Source organism: Dermochelys coriacea, chromosome 3, assembly GCF_009764565.3.
Source record: "Dermochelys coriacea isolate rDerCor1 chromosome 3, rDerCor1.pri.v4, whole genome shotgun sequence".
In the NCBI taxonomy this organism is placed as follows: domain Eukaryota; kingdom Metazoa; phylum Chordata; order Testudines; family Dermochelyidae; genus Dermochelys; species Dermochelys coriacea.
This window is the reverse complement of record NC_050070.1, coordinates 143,875,083-143,895,002: the sequence shown is the minus strand read 5'-3', so window position 1 is coordinate 143,895,002 and position 19,920 is coordinate 143,875,083. Positions and strand designations below refer to the sequence as shown.

The 19,920-nt window shown below is 41.6% G+C and overlaps 1 protein-coding gene and 1 long non-coding RNA gene across 4 annotated transcripts in view; both read left to right on the top strand.

Annotated features, from left to right (window-relative positions):
• The window catches only part of SMYD3 (SET and MYND domain containing 3), a 675,358-nt gene that overhangs the window by 8,716 nt on the left and 646,722 nt on the right, over positions 1 to 19,920 (top strand). The gene's annotated exons all lie outside the window — the stretch shown is intronic.
• LOC122459645 lies at positions 11,830 to 15,212 on the top strand. Its single transcript, XR_006280465.1, has 2 exons — positions 11,830 to 11,942; positions 14,726 to 15,212. It is a non-coding gene; the product is annotated as an uncharacterized LOC122459645 (long non-coding RNA).

The following is a 19,920-nucleotide window of genomic DNA, read 5'->3' as shown; positions in this document are numbered from 1 at the left end:
AGGCAAGGCATTTTGCATTTATAAAATAAACTATTGCTTTTCTCTAGGGTTATAAATAGACAAATTCAGTAGCTTACTTTGCCTTCTTGCAACTTTGATACATTAGGTGGCAGTACAGGAACATAAATAAAAAATACTTGGCATTGCTTTTGAAATTGTTGAAGCATTTTGAGAAACTGATTAGAAATCCAGGATTGTTAGATGTAAAAATCAGAATTTGAGGCCTAATCCTGCAACCCTTAGTCCTGCAAATGGTTCTGCTGACTTCCATATTACTACTTGTGTAAATCTAGTAGAACTGGGCCTTTGATTTGTGTGGAAGGCACTGGCGGGTTCAGAGGGTTGGTTGTGGAATAAAGAACCTTTCACTTCTAGATCCCATATTGAGAGGCAGTATGGTGTACAGGAATGAGCATAGGGGTCGGAGTCACAAACTGTTAAATTCTAATCTTGGCTTTGTTGCTGACTTGTTGTGTGACCTTGGACAAGTCCTTCCAGGACAGGCTTGAGGTATAATGGCAGGGTGGTATTATCATTCAGTCATGTTTATTACAGTCGGACGGGTCCAACCAAGATAACCTCATTATGCTGGGCACTGTACAAACACAGAGTACTAGATGATCCCAGCCTGAAGAGCTTACTGAAGGTATGCAGATCAGGCCACAAATGCTGGTAAACTGACTTCCTCTCTCTCTCTGTAGTGAAGTATCACTTTTGAGCTATTCCTGACTTTCTTCTGACTGGTAATTGTGAACTGGTTTTCCTGTCAGCCTGGGCAATATTGTGTGCTTTAATTGATTTAGTATGGTGGCTTAGCAGGTGAAGTAACTGATATTTCTCATAAGAAACACATTTTGTTGTTGATGAGCTGTACTATTCTGAATTGAGTACAGTGAAGTCTTCTTAAAATATAAATTTCTGATCAAGCAGAATAATGCTGTGGCTGACAGTTCACGTTTTACTGGAAGAGGTGTCCTGATGGAAGAAATTATACTGACATGCATGATCTTGCCCTTTCTGCTTGGAAGCTGGGGTTGGAGAAGATCAATTGTACATGTCTCTGAGCTTGCATAGGGCCTTCTGTGGTCCAGGGATGGGACTGGGTAAGGCTGGGATGACAAGCATCATCCTCCAACTTACTCCAGTAGGGATCAACAGAAACCTTTAAATTTTGTATGTACATATATATTCACTTTTCTGTACAACCTTCTCCATGCTATGGAAACAACAACTATCACTTTGAGAGTGGTGTCCAGGGCAGTGTATAGCTCCAATAGAGCTACAGTGTCAGGGACCGATAGTTGAGGAATGAGCTGATGTGAAGGAACAAGCTCTTCATGTCGGCGGCCTTGTGCTTCCATTGATCCCACCAAGATATGTGTGGGTTGCAGAAGTGATCTGCAGGATTGGGTGACCAAACCCTTGCTTTACCTGCAGTACTGAGGGGAGAGGATCTGACCCACCATTTTTAGGGGTATGTCCTGCTCCCATTCACACTTGTGGCAAAACTCCTATTAACTTCAATGGACACTTAATAGGATCCATAGTTTATGAAGGAGTCTAATTATGTAGGCCAAGATTTTCATGAGTGACTGATTATGGGTGCTTGAAATTAGGGTGCCTGGGTTGAGATACATTACCTGATTTTCAGAAAGTGCTGAGCACCCACCCTCTGAAAATCAGGTCTTTTTAAAATGTCTCAGAGTACATCCAAAAATGGGGGCACCTGAATTTTTCAAAATCTTAGTCGCAGTCTTGGATATGGAAACTCCCAGCATGGAGTAGATTGTGTCTCAAACACCAAAATAGATACCGTCTGAAAGGAAATGGTTCCTCAAGGTTGGGGAGAGAAATGAGAAAACAAAAAGGGAAACCTGGATGTGCATGTCATATTTATTAACAAGTCATGAGTATGCAGCTACAATAGAAAAGCATTGAATTTAAAGATGCACAGTTCAAGCTGTGAGACCAGTTGACAGTTATCTTGACAGTTATCCCAGTTTGTAAAGGTTAAGCATTTTAGATCTGGATTTAAATTTGGTCCGATATGGTGGGAATCTCACTTTCTTAATGCCACTCCATGTTTTTGTTCTTGCTTAAGAGGGAAGATAATTCAGATTTGTCTTTTAAGTGTATGAATTCTTGTGTATGAAATTCCTCGATATTGCTGGCATGGCAGAAATTACAGCAGTGCACAAGAGTGATCATTCAAGGTGGCACTCCTCTTCTGCTGAAGAGGGAATGGGGCACATGAAGAGACAAGGAAAGGGGAAAGATAAGTAAGTGCTAGTAGATCTTATTCACAGTATTGCCATTGGGAATAGAGACATTGTAAAAGAGCAGAGAATGTACAGACTCTTCTGCTTTGCTTGATTTTTTTTTTTAAATTTCTAGATTGTATGTGCATGTCAATATGTGAGTTGCCCAAGTCCACAGAGAAAATCGATATAAAATTTTAGACCCCTTCTCTGATCACTAGACCACACTGCCTCCAGAAAATCTCACAATGCATTAGTTTGCCTTTCTTTATTTCAATGAAAAAATTTGCCAATTTCGGTTCAGCATACTTTGTGATTTGAGTATTTATGATTTCATTAGCATAGCAAAGTAACCTTTACCATTGGATTGATATGGCAGTTATTTACTTTAGTTAATTCTTCTGGACAGAGTTATATGAAATTATGGAATGTTTTCTTAAATGGTAGGATCGTACATCAGAAAACATTGGCATGCCCTGACCTCTTAAGTATACAGGAAAATAAATTGACCATTTTCTGTCCTATTAATTGTTGTTTTCCTTTATCTGTTGTAAACATTTTTTAAACTTTCCTTTTATTTACTTTTGTCGTTGATTGGAATTTGTAGTTATAAAGTTGAATGGACAAAAGTATCCTGTAGACAAGTCTAGATATATCCAGTAATTTTTTTTGAATGAGCACCATTCCTCATATATTCTGAGTACAGACTCAAGATATATGGGGGAAATAGCATAACGCATACACAAAACTTCATTGCACACATGGATTAATCTCCCTGGTTTTAGTGTTATTTAGTCATCAAATGATTAAAACTTCATGGACTTCTAAAAGTGTGTTTCTACTGCAAAAAGTGTGTGTAAAACTGTTGTCTTCGTTCTCAGATTTTTTTCCAGTGTGTATTCAGAGTCACATCAGCATGCTTTTTACTCTGGTGGCACTGCAGGGGCAACATAGCTAGGAGAGAAGGACTGGTTTTAATTTTGCCTTGAACAATATCAACTGAATTGATCAGAACATGCAGGAGAATGAATGATGGACAACATGGGATGGGCTTAAATTGCAGGCTTCAACTTTATTAATTATACACTAGGGAGGGACGTGATGGACTCCTGGGGGAGGGATATCTCAGTGGTTTGAGCATTGGCCTGCTAAACCCAAGGTTGTGAGTTCAATCCTTGAGGGGGCCATTTAGGGATCTGGGGCAAAAATTGGGGATTGGTCCTGCTTTGAGCAGGGGGTTGGAGTAGATGACCTCCTGAGGTCCCTTCCAACCTTGATTTTCTATGAGTACCCACCTCCCACTCTTGCATAACAAGGATTTAACAGGTTTCAGTGTGGGTTACAGGGCTCTAATCACACTAATACAGCAATAATTTGGGATTGAGACCCTGGCTTCCCCAGGGATTCAGCACAGTTGTGAAACCTCTGCCCCTACTCTGTGTAAATGTGGTGAGGTGACATGGATCACAAGGCTGGGGGAGGCACTGGTCAAAGTCCTCCCCGATGAAGGTGGTAAGTGAAGTTCCAAATTCAGGGCCAGATACTGCATTCCTTTATACTGTGGGGTTGCATGGGTATAAGATCGGGCTGAATATGTCTTGCAGACATCTTACTCTTGGTGCATGAGCATACAGGAGCACAATTTGATTTTCAGATCTTAAGTCGAGCTTGCAGAGCTGGCAGTGAGGGCAGGGAGGGGAGAGGAAATACATCTTTTAACTTGTGAACTGAGCAAATCTGTGATGGAGCAACAGAGAGAGATGGAACACAGCTATGCCATTTATACAGTATCTTTCTGTTGACACAGTATATTATGACATGATTTACTGTTCAATAATGACACAATTTAAGAAAGCCTTAAGCACATGACTTCAATAGGACTTAAGCATCTTCATCCCTGAATCTAGGCCTAAGACATGATAGTAACAAAAAAGGTAACTTAACTTGTTTCCAAATTATATACCATCTATCTCCCAAAAGGGGAAGGATACTTAAGGATCATGAAAGTTTTAGAATATATTATAATGGCTGTATAAACAATGTGCATATACTATATTTATAAAATAATTAAAACATGTACTGAATTTAAATTGTTTAAAATGTATGTTTGAGAACATTCAGTATTCGGAAATCAAATAAAAGGGACAAAAATAACAAGTAAGTTTGTGGCTATTATGAATTTGTAGACAATTAGTCAAAGGAACACTGCATTGTGGATTCTAAAAAAATCCAACAACGTGAATTGAGTACAGGCTGGTTGGGTTAATAGCATCGTTTATCATCAAATAAATAATTAAATTGTGACCAGATAGCAAAATATGGTAGGTCGGAAGCTATGTGCACCTGAGAAGGGGAGTTGCAAGGGAGCTACTTGTGGCTCCCAGATCCTGGGGCCAGTCCTTTTTTTAATGACCCAGTCAGACTCAAATAATTAGGTGAGAGACACACCCACCCCCCGCCCCCAGTCTCTTAGCCTGCCCTGAGGGCAACTTAGTTCTTTTTCTCCACTGGTTAGTCATGCAAGATAGAGGGGAAACTAAGGCACACATAGGATTCATAAAAATATTACAGTAAATTCCCACCTGATCACAGCACCAAAAGATAATTCTCTGCATGTAGTAAAAATACCACCTCCAAAATAAGATTGGGAATCTATGATTTTCAGTCTTCATTTTTCTTGATGAGTAAATTATTTTGCAAACGCAAAATTAAAATCAGTGCTATGAGGGATAAGCAAGTACTTAGCATTTGTCCAAATTTTAATCAACGTAATATGCAAGGACAAAATTAGCTTTAGTTTTCTCCTGAGAAAGCAGGAGAAATTTATTTTATACCAGTCACTGGAAGTTTTATACTGTATTAGAAAATTCATAAATCATTTTAAAATGGGGCGATAATGATGTTTGCTCTTTTGACATGGGAAATTATTCTAATTTGTCATTATTTATTATTTGTATTGCAATTACACCCAAAGGCTTTAATCAATCTTGGGCCCCTTTGCGTTATGTGCTGTACGATTGAACAGGTAATTCCTGACCTGAAATGTTTGTAGTCAAGTTTAAAGCAGGATGTTACAATTGTTCTTAATCATTGTTGATATTTATCTAATAAAAAAACCTCTTAAATCTCCCCTAGCGCTCTACCAGCCATGTACTGTTTTGGAGTAAGTCTTGAGGAGGGATTCAAAGGAGAGGAGAGAGTAGTGGTTTTACAAACCAGTTCACAGAGTGCACTTCATGTGTCAGGGAAACCTGAAAGAAAATGTGGAGACATTTATGGGAGAAACCACACAAATAGTAGGTTGATTGTGGCGTCACTGCAAAGCAGAAGGATGACTCAGTAAGACAGAAGAGCAGGTCATTGGAAGGGACAGAATTGTGAAGGGCCTTAAAGGGCAGGGCTAGAAAACTGAATTGAATGAAGAGAAAAAGTGGGAGATAACGGAGGGATTCAAGGAGTGGGTGACATGGTGAGGATGACAGGGGAGGAAGATAAACACTTTACATGGACTGGAGGAGGAGGATATGGGTATCCCAAGAGGAAGAAGTTGCAGCAGTCAAGGTAGGAGAGTTTTAATTGTGAAATTACCTGGTATTTTCACTCAGAAGAGTTGTTTCAAAGCCAGTTGAAGCAGCAACTTTAATTTACAAATGCAAGATTTCAAAGTTTTAAGTACTGTTTCAGCAATATTCATTGTGACAATAATATCTGCCAGGACAGTTAGATCTCTTTTTATGGATATCAATGTTCAGTGAATGGCTTCTAGCTTTCTACCTAAATTAATCCATGTTGAGCAGAAAGACTCGTTTGTTGGGATCCATCTTTTGATAAGAGATTCTTTTACTTGAAATAGTGCAAGAGCATCAAGGTCTGGACTGACTTCTCACTTGTTTTTGATGGCTCAAAGAAGACACAGAAGCTGTGCAAGACAAAATACGAGATTAAACAGTCCAGGATTATGTAGCTTTGAAAAAAGAAGAGTACAAGGAGACGTAATAGGAGGTAAAAAACATTAATTTAGAGAAGATTAGGTAGGCAGATGGATTCAGCCAGGCTGTTGCCCCTTTGGAGTGGAGATTGCAAGAGAGGTAGGACTGCTGTAGCAGCAAGGCTGCAGCCAAAGGTGCAGAGCTGCTCTGCTCTTGATACGAGGCTTGCAGTAGAATTCCTTCTCTTCTCCAGCCTGTGTCATTCCTGGCTATCCAAGCTTCATGCAGGGAGACAGGATTTAGCCCTACATGACTCCAGTCCAGTTTCTATCTATTTTAGGTTGTCTTCTATCCCCAATGGATTTAGTACCACTAGCTTCATGCCAGGTGGAACACTGTACAGAAACTTTCTTATATTCTACAATAAGATAAAAAGAAATGTTTCATATTCACATAATTTCTTGGTCCAGAAGATGTGCTCTGAATGTTCCTTACTTATGATGATTTTAAGTTAGACTCTGAGTGTTGTTCTAACTTAGTTTTTTCTGTTCAAGAAGTTTTAGGAAATATAGACAAACCAAATTTTGTTACTAATTGATCTGATTTCACAGGCTGTGCTTAATGCCTGTAATCATACTTTGCATTGTGCTTCTCTGCAGCTAACAGACCATTCTATTTAGAGACTTGAGATAAAATTTTTTTTAAACTCGGGGGTTTCCTGATGAATGTAGCATGAAAGCCAAATGGAACAATCGGTTTACCAGTGCATAATTCCTATAATGACTAAAACTATAATCCTCCATTCATAGAATATTTAGCTCTCATATTTATCATCTTAATTAGTACCCTCATCAAACTCGGAGTTTATTCTGTTATTAGTTTGATAGTTGGTGTTTGGATGAAACTAAAGGATAGATAATTTTTTAAAGTAAGTAATCAATGTGGCCTTTATATTTCAGAACATCCGATCCTGTAGTCTGTACTGAGGAAATGCTATTATTGAGCATGGGGCTACAGGAAGGAACATGCAGGATTTGGGACCTTTGTAAGCTAACCAAATGCATAGTCTTGTTACCAGCATTCAAGGATAAAGTTAGAGAAGATGAAAATAGGAACGGCATTTAACCAGGACAAGACATGATCTAGCGGTGTAAGACCTGAAGAAGAAAAAGAACTAAACAATGATACTGGGTGGGAAGATGGTTGGAAAGGCACCATATTTCCCTCTAACTGCAACCCCTTTTTAAGTTCAGGGGAATAATGTCTAGCTCAAATACTAATATGAATGTGCACATGTGCTCTGAAAAGATCCTCTGTGTGACAAAGTGAGAAAGCTCTTTGCTGAAGAGGCAACTCTTGTGAATGTGGGAGGGGGCCACTTTGAGAAGGTCTTGGTAAAGTATGTCAAGCATCGGGGGTAGCCATGTTAGTCTGTATCCACAAAAACAACAAGGAGTCTGGTGGCACCTTAAAGACTAACAGATTTATTTGGTCATAAGCTTTCATGGTTGAAACACCACTTCTTCAGATGCATGGATCTGAAGAAGTGGGGTGTTTTACCCACGAAAGCTTAAGCCCAAATAAATCTGTTAGTTTTTAAGGTGCCACCAGACTCCTTGTTGTTTTTTTGGTAAAGTATGGTCCTTGAGAGAGAGAAAGATGCATATTCTGTGCAGTGGTGCTGAGGATATACAGAAAATGAAATATGAATTTCCCATCAGTTGTAACCAAAAAGTCCTTCATATTAGCTTAGTTACATGTACCTAATATTTGTGCTACAATATTACACAGGTAGTGGCTGTAGATAGCGTAGGCCTTAGGGAGAAATGAAGAGTGAAAGAAAGTTTCAGGGAGAATGATATAGTAGTGGAAATTGGTAGGCTTAGGGACTAGGGTTTGATTTGTTGTTTTAGATGGAGGGTTAGGAGGAATAAGTCAGAAGGAAGAGAAGGATCTTGAGATGGACTTTGAAGAATCATAATTAATTTGGCACAGAATGACTATTCCAGATGGATGGGCAGGATATTAGTTCTGTGAATGTAAAAGAGCAGGGATTTTCTAGGCCCCTGCATGTCCAGCATTTAGTAGAGAGGATTTGTGTTCTCCCCGATAATTTAGAAATATGTCAGACTTTTGACCCTGGGCTGGACTAGGGTGTCCTCTCTCTCTCTTCCTCCCCCCTGCCCCTGGTTGAGCTTCTCGTCTTCCAAATGGAGCAACCATCAGGACTCAGTTTTCTGTAGCACAACTTTTTCCCCCTCCTTAAAAATCCTACCAAAAACTTGTTTGTTTTTCTACAGGTTTGCTCTTGAGCCTACCTAGCTCTTGCAGAAAAAAATTACCTCTGGGGCTTGACACAGGGAGTTATACAGACTATTTTCGAACCTTTTTCTCTGCTCTGGACCTAGCTCCTGTCCTCCATTCTCATATCCCTTACTGTCTGTCCAGCATCTCAAACTACTTTGTCATTTTCAAGCTCAGCGTTGCCAAAAATGAGTCTAAAATGTTTCTTCCCAAACCCTACTTCATATCTCTATTATGATAGATAGCACCATCCTCCTCCATGAAATCTAAATCTTAAATTCCTCCTTCTTTTCCACACACATCCAGGCTGTGACCAAATTTTTCCTCCATACCGTAACTATGAAATATACCCCTTTCCTTTTGTCCCAGATCAGTTGTCCACACTTTAATCCCCTGCTGCTTCAACTACTGGAATACCCTTGCACCCAGGTCTTTATGGCGCCAAGCTCACCCTCTCTAGTCCATCCAAAAGAACTGCTGCTCTGATAATCTTTCTCACAAATAATTTTGGCCTTCTCTCTCTACTTCTTGGAATCACTTTACTTGCTCTTCATTGTGCTGTGCATCAAGTTTTAATGTCAGAGAGTTCAACACCAGAAGGGACCACCAGATCATCCAGTCTGGCCTCTTGTATGTCCCGGGCCACTAACAACCACCCAGCCATCTCTACACAGACTCCAGCAACCAGAATTAAATCAAAGTATTGTAACCCTCAAAAAGCTAAATTGTTGTTTGTCAGAGGTAGAGAACAGGAGGGACTGAGGTGGGGGATAGCTCAGTGGTTTGAGCATTGGCCTGCTAAACCCAGGGTTGTGAGTTCAATCCTTGAGGGGGCCTCTTGGGATCTGGGGTAAAAATTGGGGATTGGTCCTGCTTTTAGCTGGGGTTTGGACTAGATGACCTTCTGAGGTCCCTTCCAACCCTGATATTCTCTGAATGCCCAAAGTCTTGGCAATGAGAGGGAATTGATTAAATGAGATATACCCAAATGATCTTAGCAACTTCTTGTCCTTCCTTTTAAAACTCTGAATTTCTCAGCTTCTGTCTACATCTCGGATCTGGTGTCCGTCTTGCTTTATATAGAGTTATAATTTATGTGGACTATAAATCATTCTTCATATTAGTTTTTGAAAATGTGGTGGATTATTTATTTATTTTTTGGGTTAGAGAAGGTTGGATGGATGATGGAGTATATATTTACATATAGATCTACTCACTGTATTTGACTGTCCAGACAAATTTATTAACATCATTCAGCAATTCCATGAACAAATGGCTGGAATAGTGAGCATTGATGGCACTCTAGGAGACGCATTTCCAATCATGAACGGGGTGAAGCAAGGATGTGTGCTCTCTCTTAGCCTTTTTGGTCTATTCTTTGCTGCAATGCTGGAGGAAACCCTTTTGTGGGTTTTCAAATGAAATCTTTATACCCTTCCACACTGGTAAGCTCTTCAATCTTTCCCGTCTGCGTGCAAACACCAAGGTGATAGAGATGTTGATCCGGGAACTGCTCTATGCTGATGATTGTGCTTGATGGCGCACTCTCAAGCAGCACTAAAAAATCTTACAAACAGCTTTGCTGTGGTGGCTTGTCAGTTTGGCCTAACCATCAGCCGAAAGAAAACTGAGCTTGCATATCAGCCAGCTCCTCAACAACCTTACCATGACCTATCAATAAACTTGGAAGGTACCACACTCCAAGCTGTCAAACAGTTTACTTATCTCAGCAGCGTGTTGAACAATGAAGTGACAAATGATCATGAAAGAGAGAGAGCCAGCTCCACACACAGTCATCTCTATCACCAAATCTAGAGCAAGAAGGAGTTAGTCTACAGACAAAAAGCAAAGTTCATAATGCTGTTATCCTCACGATGTTGCTCTCCAGGTACAAAGCGTACACCTATTCTCAGTAGCACATTAAAAATCTTGACTGTTTCCATTTGCAACAGCTATGGTGATTGTTTGGTACCACAGCACTGGGTTTTGAACACAGAAGTCCTGGTGAAATCTGGTTTGGTCAGCTCGAGGCTCATTTGATCTGCACCAGTTGAGATGAACTGACCATGTAATTTTTATGCCTGAGACAAGAAATTCTTTCTGATATGGGAAATGTAACATGTTTCACTTTTATTATTAATTTCCCCTCATTTATGAGGTCATGTGTTATGTATATACTTTTTGTGTCTATACATAAGTTACACATTATACACATAGAACTTAAGTTTACTGTGTAAATATGGAGTGTGAACAACTGGAAGCCTAGAGCCAGGCATGGAAAAACTGTGTGGCTCAATCAACACAGCTAGGCAAATGGCACTGTGGCCTATGGTTTGTTATGGGATGATGGTTAATCACCATCATAGTTAAGAATTCAACAGCATTTCTATTTGAAGCTGAATTTTCGAATCTCTCCAAAATTCACACTGCTAGTCTGATATTCTTGATAAATGGTACGCCACTTCAGAGCCTGGAGAAAGGTTAAGATTGCAGGATTGAGTCCCAAGATTTTAGATGGCAGATAAAATTCATATTGGACAGGCAAGGTATCAGTGTCGGAATGATCTCCAGAAGCTGAACCACTTCCAGAAGTAGGTGTCCTATTCTGTTTTAAATCAAAACAGGACTCTCACCTCCCCAAAAGAAAAAAACCCGCACACCCTAAGTAATAAAGTAGTGCGAAGACTGAAGGCCAAGGGGTGAAAGAATTTTTTGTTTTAGAAGGACCCATTTACTGCATGTATTTTTTAAAAGAGCTATAAAGTAAATATCTGTGGAGTTTTTTTTTTTTTTTAAGCACAGTAAAAATTCAGTTCCACTAATATATAGCTTCTCATTTGGTATAGGATTTGAACTGTGTTGTAAATTCTTTTGTTTATATTAAGCAAGAAGACAACATTTTCAAGATGATCACTGTTGGAAACATAAATAAGAAAACTCTCTATATTTCTCCAACCAGTGTCATCTAATACGTTATATCAGATAAATTTCTTTGATACTTTTTATAATTTACATAGTAAGTTCTTGATTATTATTCTGTAGTACAGAGACTTAACAATATTCTGTATGGTCAGGAACAACTGCATGAAGAACTTTAAAATTTCCATTTGGGAACAATGGCGCTTATATCTTATACCTATCTATTACTTTTTCTTTTCTCATTGTTTTTACTTTCTAAAATGTTTTTACTAAAATGACACATATTCATGATACAGGGTCTTTGTTTTGAAGCGTTTGTTCTTCTTGCTTATTCCCCACCCTAAGTTATAATTTCATGTCTGTGACACCGAAATTTCTTTCACACCGTGTAACTGGATTTTTTCCTTCCACATGAGCTTTTCACAGAACCCCGGTCTTTTATTCCTGAAATTTTTCTAGTAGCATAAAAAATAAGGAAAGAATATGCGGACGACAGGTAGAAAAATTAGTTTAAATAACATGTTTTCCAAAGGTTTCAGAGTAGCAGCTGTGTTAGTCTGTATTCGCAAAAAGGAGTACTTGTGGCATCTTAGAGATGAACAAATTTATTTGAGCATAAGCTTTCGTGAACTACAGCTCACTTCATCACATTCAGTGGAAAATACAGTGGGGAGATTTATATACACAGAGAACATGAAACAATGGGTGTTACCATTGTAACGAGAGTGATCACTTAAGATGAGCTATTACCAGCAGGAGAGTGGGGGCTGGAGGGGAGGGAGGATGAAGAAAACCTTTTGTAGTGATGATCAAGGTGGGTCATTTCCAACAGTTGACAAGAACATCTGAGGAACAATGGGGGTTGGGGGCGGAATATCATGGGGAAATAGTTTTACTTTGTGTAATGACCCATCCACTCCCAGTCTCTATTCAAGCCTAAGTTCATTGTATCCAGTTTGCAAATTAATTCCAATTCAGCAGTCTCTCGTTGGAGTCTGTTTTTGACTTTTTTTTGTTGAAGAATAGCCACTCTTAGGTCTGTAATCGAGCGACCAGAGAGATTGAAGTGTTCTCCGACTGGTTTTTGAATGTTATAATTCTTGATGTCTGATTTGTGTCCATTTATTCTTTTACATAGAGACTGTCCACTTTGACCAATGTATATGGCAGAGGAGCATTGCTGGCACATGATGGCATATATCACATTGGTAGATGTGCAGGTGAACGAGCCTCTGATAGTGTGGCTGATGTGATTAGGCCCTATGATGGCGTCTCCTGAATAGATATGTGGACACAGTTGGCAACGGGCTTTGTTGCAAGGATAGGTTCCTGGGTTAGTGGTTCTGTTGTGTGGTGTGTGGTTGCTGGTGAGTATTTGCTTCAGGTTGGGGGGCTGTCTGTAAGCAAGGACTGGCCTGTCTCCCAAGATCTGTGAGAGTGATGGGTCCTTTAGGAGAGGTTGTAGATCCTTGACAGCAGGATTGTCTGGCTATGTAGACTCCCTCCTCAGGCCCTACGCTACCAGCACATCCAGCTTTCTTCGAGACACCACTGACTTCCTGAGGAAAGTACAATCCATCGGTGATCTTCCTGAAAACACCATCCTGGCCACTATGGATGTAGAAGCCCTCTACACCAACATTCCACACAGATGGACCTCAAACCGTCAGGAACAGTATCCCCGATAATGTCACGGCTAACCTGGTGCCTGAACTTGGTGACTTTGTCCTCACCCATAACTATTTCACATTTGGGGACAATGTATACCTTCAAATCAGCGGCACTGCGATGGGTACCTGCCTGGCCCCACAGTATGCCAACATTTTTATGGCTGACTTAGAACAACGCTTCCTCAGCTCTCGTCCCCTAATGCCCCAACTCTACTTGCGCTACATTGATGACATCTTCATCATCTGGACCCATGGAAAAGAAGCCCTTGAGGAATTCCACCATGATTTCAACTTCCATCCCACCATCAACCTCAGCTTGGACCAGTCCGCATAAGAGATCCACTTCCTGGACACTACGGTGCTAATAAGCGATGGTCACATAAACACCACCCTATACCGGAAACCTACAGACCGCTATTCCTACCTACATGCCTCCAGCTTTCCCCCGGATCACACCACATGATCCATTGTCTACAGCCAAGCGCTATGATACAACCGCATTTGCTCCAACTCCTCAGACAGAGACAAACACCTACAAGATCTCTATCATGCATTCCTACAACTACAATACCCACCTGCTGAAGTGAAGAAACAGATTGACAGAGCCAGAAGAGTACCCAGAAGTCACCTACTACAGGACAGGCCCAACAAAGAAAATAACAGAATGCCACTAGCCATCACCTTCAGCCCCCAACTAAAACCTCTCCAACGCATCAAGGATCTACAACCTATCCTTAAGGACGACCCATCGCTCTCACAGATCTTGGGAGACAGGCCAGTCCTTGCTTACAGACAGCCCCCCAACCTGAAGCAAATACTCACCAGCAACCACACACCACACAACAGAACCACTAACCCAGGAACCTATCCTTGCAACAAAGCCCGTTGCCAACTGTGTCCACATATCTATTCAGGAGACGCCATCGTAGGGCCTAATCACATCAGCCACACTATCGGAGGCTCGTTCACCTGCGCATCTACCAATGTGATATATGCCATCATGTGCCAGCAATGCCCCTCTGCCACGTACATTGGTCAAAGTAGACAGTCTCTACGTAAAAGAATAAATGGACACAAATCAGACGTCAAGAATTATAACATTCATAAACCAGTCGGAGAACACTTCAATCTCTCTGGTCGCTCGATTACAGACCTAAGAGTGGCTATTCTTCCACCAAAAATGTCAAAAACAGACTCCAACGAGAGACTGCTGAATTGGAATTAATTTGCAAACTGGATACAATGAACTTAGGCTTGAATAGAGACTGGGAGTGGATGGGTCATTACACAAAGTAAAACTATTTCCCCATGATATTCCGCCCCCAACCCTCAATGTTCCTCAGATGTTCTTCTCAACTGTTGGAAATGGCCCACCTTGATTATCACTACAAAAGGTTTTCTTCATCCTCCCTCCCCTCCACCCCCCACTCTCCTGCTGGTAATAGCTCATCTTAAGTGATCACTCTCATTACAGTGTGTATGGTAACATCCATTGTTTCGTGTTCTCTTTGTATATAAATCTCCCCACTGTATTTTCTACTGAATGGAATGAAGTGAGCTGCAGTTCACGAAAGCTTATGCTCAAATAAATTTGTTAGTCTCTAAGGTGCCACAAGTACTCCTTTTCTTTTTATGTTTTCCAAAGTCTTCCATGTAAGGTTGGCATATCTTTAACCCAACCAGTAATAGAAAATGAATGGAGTTATGTGTTTTTTTCCATCTTTATAAATTATATACTGTATATGTAGCATGGCCTCAAAATTTCAGTCATGTTTTGGTTTTTCTGTATGCACTGACATTTTAGAAACGCATACACTGTTTAGTATTTCTTAGCTTAGCTGACAAATATTTCCCCAGACACCGAAGTTACTGTGGCTGCTCCCCAGAATTAGAATTCCCCTTACTTGAATTTTTTTAGGCTCTCAGCTACAGCTAAATACAATGTTGCCAACTCTTGCAATTTCACTGAAAACTTTGTGATGGTTGTGATGGCTTTTTCTTAAGCCCTGGATCCTGGAGTCAGGTGATTTTAATGAGAAACTTAGCTTTCATTGATAAATAAAAGTAAGATTCTAGTTCTTGTGGCTGTGGACAAAAGCTTGAAAATGTGATCCAAGTGAACCCTAAGGGCTCGGAAACCGCAAGGAAAATGGAAAAACGAGCAAAAAAATTATTATTCTTAAATCTCATGATTTTTTGTGTGGTCTGAATTGTCGCTTATGAATGCTCTGGGAAGACAAAGCTGTAAATATGGAGTGGCAACTATAGGCACGTGACTCTTGCATTTAGGGAGGCTGGGCATGAGCACCTGAAGCTCCCTGGAAGTGGTGGGGAGGCACTGGTGCCCAGACTGTAGTCCCACCTCCCGATTCACTCCTGCTCAGCTTCCTCCCCATAGGCCCTGCCTGCGCTCTACCCTGCTCCTCCCCAAAGCCCCACTCCCACACGGCCTCTTACCCCAAGGTCCTGCCGCCCACCCATGAGGCCCCCCTGCCCATTTGCTGCCCTTTGTCCCCTCTCGCAAGGCCCTTCTGTCTGCCCACTGCTCACTCCTCTCCTCCCCCGAGGCCCTTCCCGCTCGCTTCTCTCCACTCCCTCCTGCACACTAACAGTTCCCTAGTGCACTTTGATCTCCCGTTTCAAAATGAGGTAGATCAGACTACGCTAGCTGTTAGTGTGCACCAGCAGCATCCATAGAATCATAGGACTGTAAGGGATCTCAGGAGGTCATCTAGACAAGTCCCCTGCACTCATGGCAGAGCTAAGTATTATGTAGACCAGTGGTTCTCAAAGCTGGTCCGCTGCTTGTTCAGGGAAAGCCCCTGGTGCGGCGGACCAGTTTGTTTACCTGCTGCGTCTGCAGGTTTGGCCAATTGTGGCTCCCACTGGCTGCGGTTCACCGCTCCAGGCCACTGGGGGCTGTGGGAAGCAGCGTGGGCCAAGGGACATGCTGGTCTCCCTTCCCGCAGCCCTCATTGGCCAGTGGGAGCTGTGATCGGCCGAACCTGCGGACGCGGCAGGTAAACAAACCGGTCCGGCCCGCCAGGGTCTTTCCCTGAAGAACCGGCAGACCAGCTTTGAGAACCACTGATCTAGACCATCCCTGACAGGTGTTTGTCTAACCTGCTCTTAAATTGTCAATGATGGAGATTCCACAGCCTCCCTAGGCAATTGATTCCAGTGCATAACTACGCTGATGGTTAGGAAGTTTTCCCTAATGTCCAGTGTAAACCGCCCTTGCTGCAATTTAAGCCTATTGCTTCTTGGCCTATCCTAAGAAGTTCAGGAGGACAATTTTTGTCCCTCCTCCTTGTAACAATCTTTTATGTACTTGAAAGTTATTCTGTCCCCCATTAGTTTTCTCTTCTCCAGGCTAAACAAACCCAATCTTTTCAGTCTTCCCCCATAGGCCATGTTTTCTAGACTTGGAATAATGTTTGTTGCTCTTCTCTGAACTTTCTCCAATTCATCTACATCTTTCCTGAAATGTGGCGCCCGGAACTGGACACAGTACTCCATTTGAAGCCTAATCAGTTCCTGCTAATACATCCCAGAATGATATTTTGCTTTTTTTTTTTTTTTTGCGCAGCGGTGTTACACTGTTGATTCATGTTTAGCTTGTGATATCCACTGTGACCCCCAGATCTTTCTGCAGTATTCCTTCTTATTTCCTATTTTGTATATGTGCAGCTGATTTGTTCCTTCCTAAGTGGAATACTTTGCATTTTTCCTTATTGAATTTCATCCTATTTACTTCAGACCATTTGTCCAGTTTGTCCAGATCATTTTGAATTTTAATCCTGTCCTCCAAAGCACTTGTAACCTGTCCCAGTTTGGTATTGTCCGCAAACTTTATAAGTGTGTTCTTTATGCCATTATCTAAATCATTAATGAAGATATTGAATAAAACCGGACCCAGAATTGATCCCTGCAGGACCCCACTTGATATACCTTTCCAGCTTGACTGTGAGCCACTGATGACTAGTCTTTGGGAATGGGTTTCCAACCATACAGATCACAAGGGTGCAGCAGGCTAGTACAGGGTAGATTTACATCCCAGCTTGCTGCAAACTAAATGTTCATGTAGACAAGTCCTAAGTTTGGATCTGCACTGTGCAGCTTGCCACAATCTCCATGATGGGTTGACCCCAAACCTGAAACTGTGAGGATGTCTAGAGAGAGAGAATGGGCTAAAATTTTCAAAAGTGACTAAGAAGCCTAAATCCCCTTGACTTGAATGTGACTTGGGGCCCTAAGTGCCTTTCATTTTGGAAGATGGGACTTAGGCTCCTCAGTCACTTTAGAAAATTTTTACCTTCTCTTTATCCTAAAGCTGTCTTGTTGGTTGAGATTGATGTGCAACAGATGGAAAAGCAATGGGAATTATTTTTCTTGTAATATGGAATGAAACTCAACACAAGATGATAAATTAATTTGAATTTCCTGGCCAGGAAGAGAGAATGAGACGCGCACTGGTTAAAATATACATGACATCAGCCATAAAACAAATACACCAATAAAGTATATTTTATTGCTCAGGTTTATCCAGCATAGAACAACTAATGTGTTGTGGGTTTTCTGCTAAAACTATTACTTACGTCTGATTGCCAAAAAGTAAGTACAGTACAGTATCTGTTACTCTAAGAATGTTACTTTCCTTGGCTGAATTACACTGATTAGCTCTAAGAGGAGCAATACTATGCCTGGCACAAATGCTCTTTCAGTAATGGCAACTCAGTTATAGGGGCTCTTAGCTGACAGCCCCTCTTATTGCAAAGAATTAATTTTGACACTTTCTGGCTAATATATATTTTAGCATTTTGTTTATTAGTCTCATAACAGTTTGTATATTGCTCATATAATAGTGGCTTGTGATCTCCCTTAAAAGTCTTTACTACTTTGGCAGTTATTTTTGTTGAATTAAGCTAAGTATGTTCTATGGAAAATTCCTTATTTCATATCCTAATACCTGAAACTAACAAACCCAATTAGATTTTTAATGAAACATTCAAAAGAGTGCTGATATGTTGAATAATGTATATAAAACCTCTTGCTTTGAAGACCTTATGAAGGGTTCAGGTGGAACTGTTTTTTCATTCTTAGATTTTCAAATAAAAGTTTAACTATACAATACTAAAATACAGCATATGCTGATTTCATTTCCAGCAATGAAAACCCCAAAGTAGGGACTTGGAACAATGAAACTTTTTTTTTTAAATAACCAATTATGAAACATTTTTATATCCAAGTCGATCCACCAGTAATTGTTCATTTATTAGAAAGCTACAGGACTACTAAGAGCTCAAAAGTTTCATTTTATGGTATTTGACTCAAGATGCATCTAAACAAGCATTCATCTTTCACTTCCCCTGTATTTCTCTATAAAGAGTATGCTCCAAAGGAAACTGTAAATGCCACATGGCAGGCTTGAGACTGAGACCCCCCTGCAAACATCCTGACCCTCTTCCAGACATCATGAAAATTCCTCCTACTTTCTCCTCAGAATGAGGGAGCTCCCTTTTGAATGCAGAGTCGCAAGGTTTTTGGGGCTAGTCTTGCATACTAGAACTTAAGATAGGAGAACTGTCCAGGTGAGAGTGGAGATGCTTTCGTCTTTCATACTTAAACAGATGTGACTTGCTGATACGTATAACTGAAGACACACTTTATGGGATATGCTTTAATGAGCTTGCCAGAAACATGTGGTTAGGGCACAGGATTGGGAGTTCAGTTTCTAAGGCCATATCTATGCTTACCAGTTGATGGGCACTGCTGTGATCGATACAGTGGTGTCTATTTAGTGGGTCTGGTCAGGACCCACTAAGTGGAGAGCGCTCTGCCATCAAATCGATTCATTACTCCAGCTCCCTGAGAAGAATAAGGGAAGTCGGTGGGAGAGCATGTCCCATCGACACAGCACAGTGTAGACACTGCATAAGTCAACCTAAGCTATGTCGACTTCAGTTACATTATTCATTTAACTGAAGTAGTGTAATTTAGGTCAACTTACCGTGGTAGTGTAGCTCCTAAGTCTGCCAAAGGCTTCTTGTATGAGTTTAAGTAAGACTGTTGCAGTGCTTGCAGTGCATCCTCCAGCATGTTGTGAGATTAATTCATTATTTGTTTTTAACACCGAGAGATCTTTAGAAGTTCTGGCTTTAAAACTAGGGTTGCCAGGTGTCCAGTTTTCAACTGGAATGCCCAATCGAAAAGGGGCCCTGTGGCTCTGCTGACTGAGCCATTAAAAGTCCAGTCGGCAGCGCAGCACGGGCCCAGGGCTAAGACAGGCTCCCTGTCTGCCCTAGCTCTGCACAGGTCCCGGAAGTGGCCGCCAGGTCCTTGTGGTCCCTAGGCACATGGGGGGCCAGGGAGGCTCCACATCCTTTCCCCAGCCCTAGTGCTGACTTCTCAGTTCCCATTGGCCGGGAACCACGACCAATGGGAGCTGCGGGGGTGGTGCCTGCAGGTGCGAGGGCAGCATGCATAGCCTCCTTGCTGCCCATGTGCCTAGAGGCTGCAGAGATTAGGTGGCCACTTGTGTGAGCCATGGTAAGCGCTGCTGGGACCCTGCACCCCGAACCTCTTCCCACACCCCGAGCCCCAGCCCAAAGTCCCCTCCCACACCCAAACTCCCTCCCGGAGCCCACATCTCCGAGCCCTCACTTCCCCAACCCCCTGCCCCAGCCCAGAGCCCTGTACCGCACCTTGAACCCCTCATATCTGGCCCCCCCAGAGCCCTCACCCTCAGTCCAGAGCCCATACCCCCTCTGCATCCCTGCCCAAGCACGGAGCCCTCTTCTGCACCCTAAATCCCCTTTCCCTGCCCCACCTCAGAGTCTG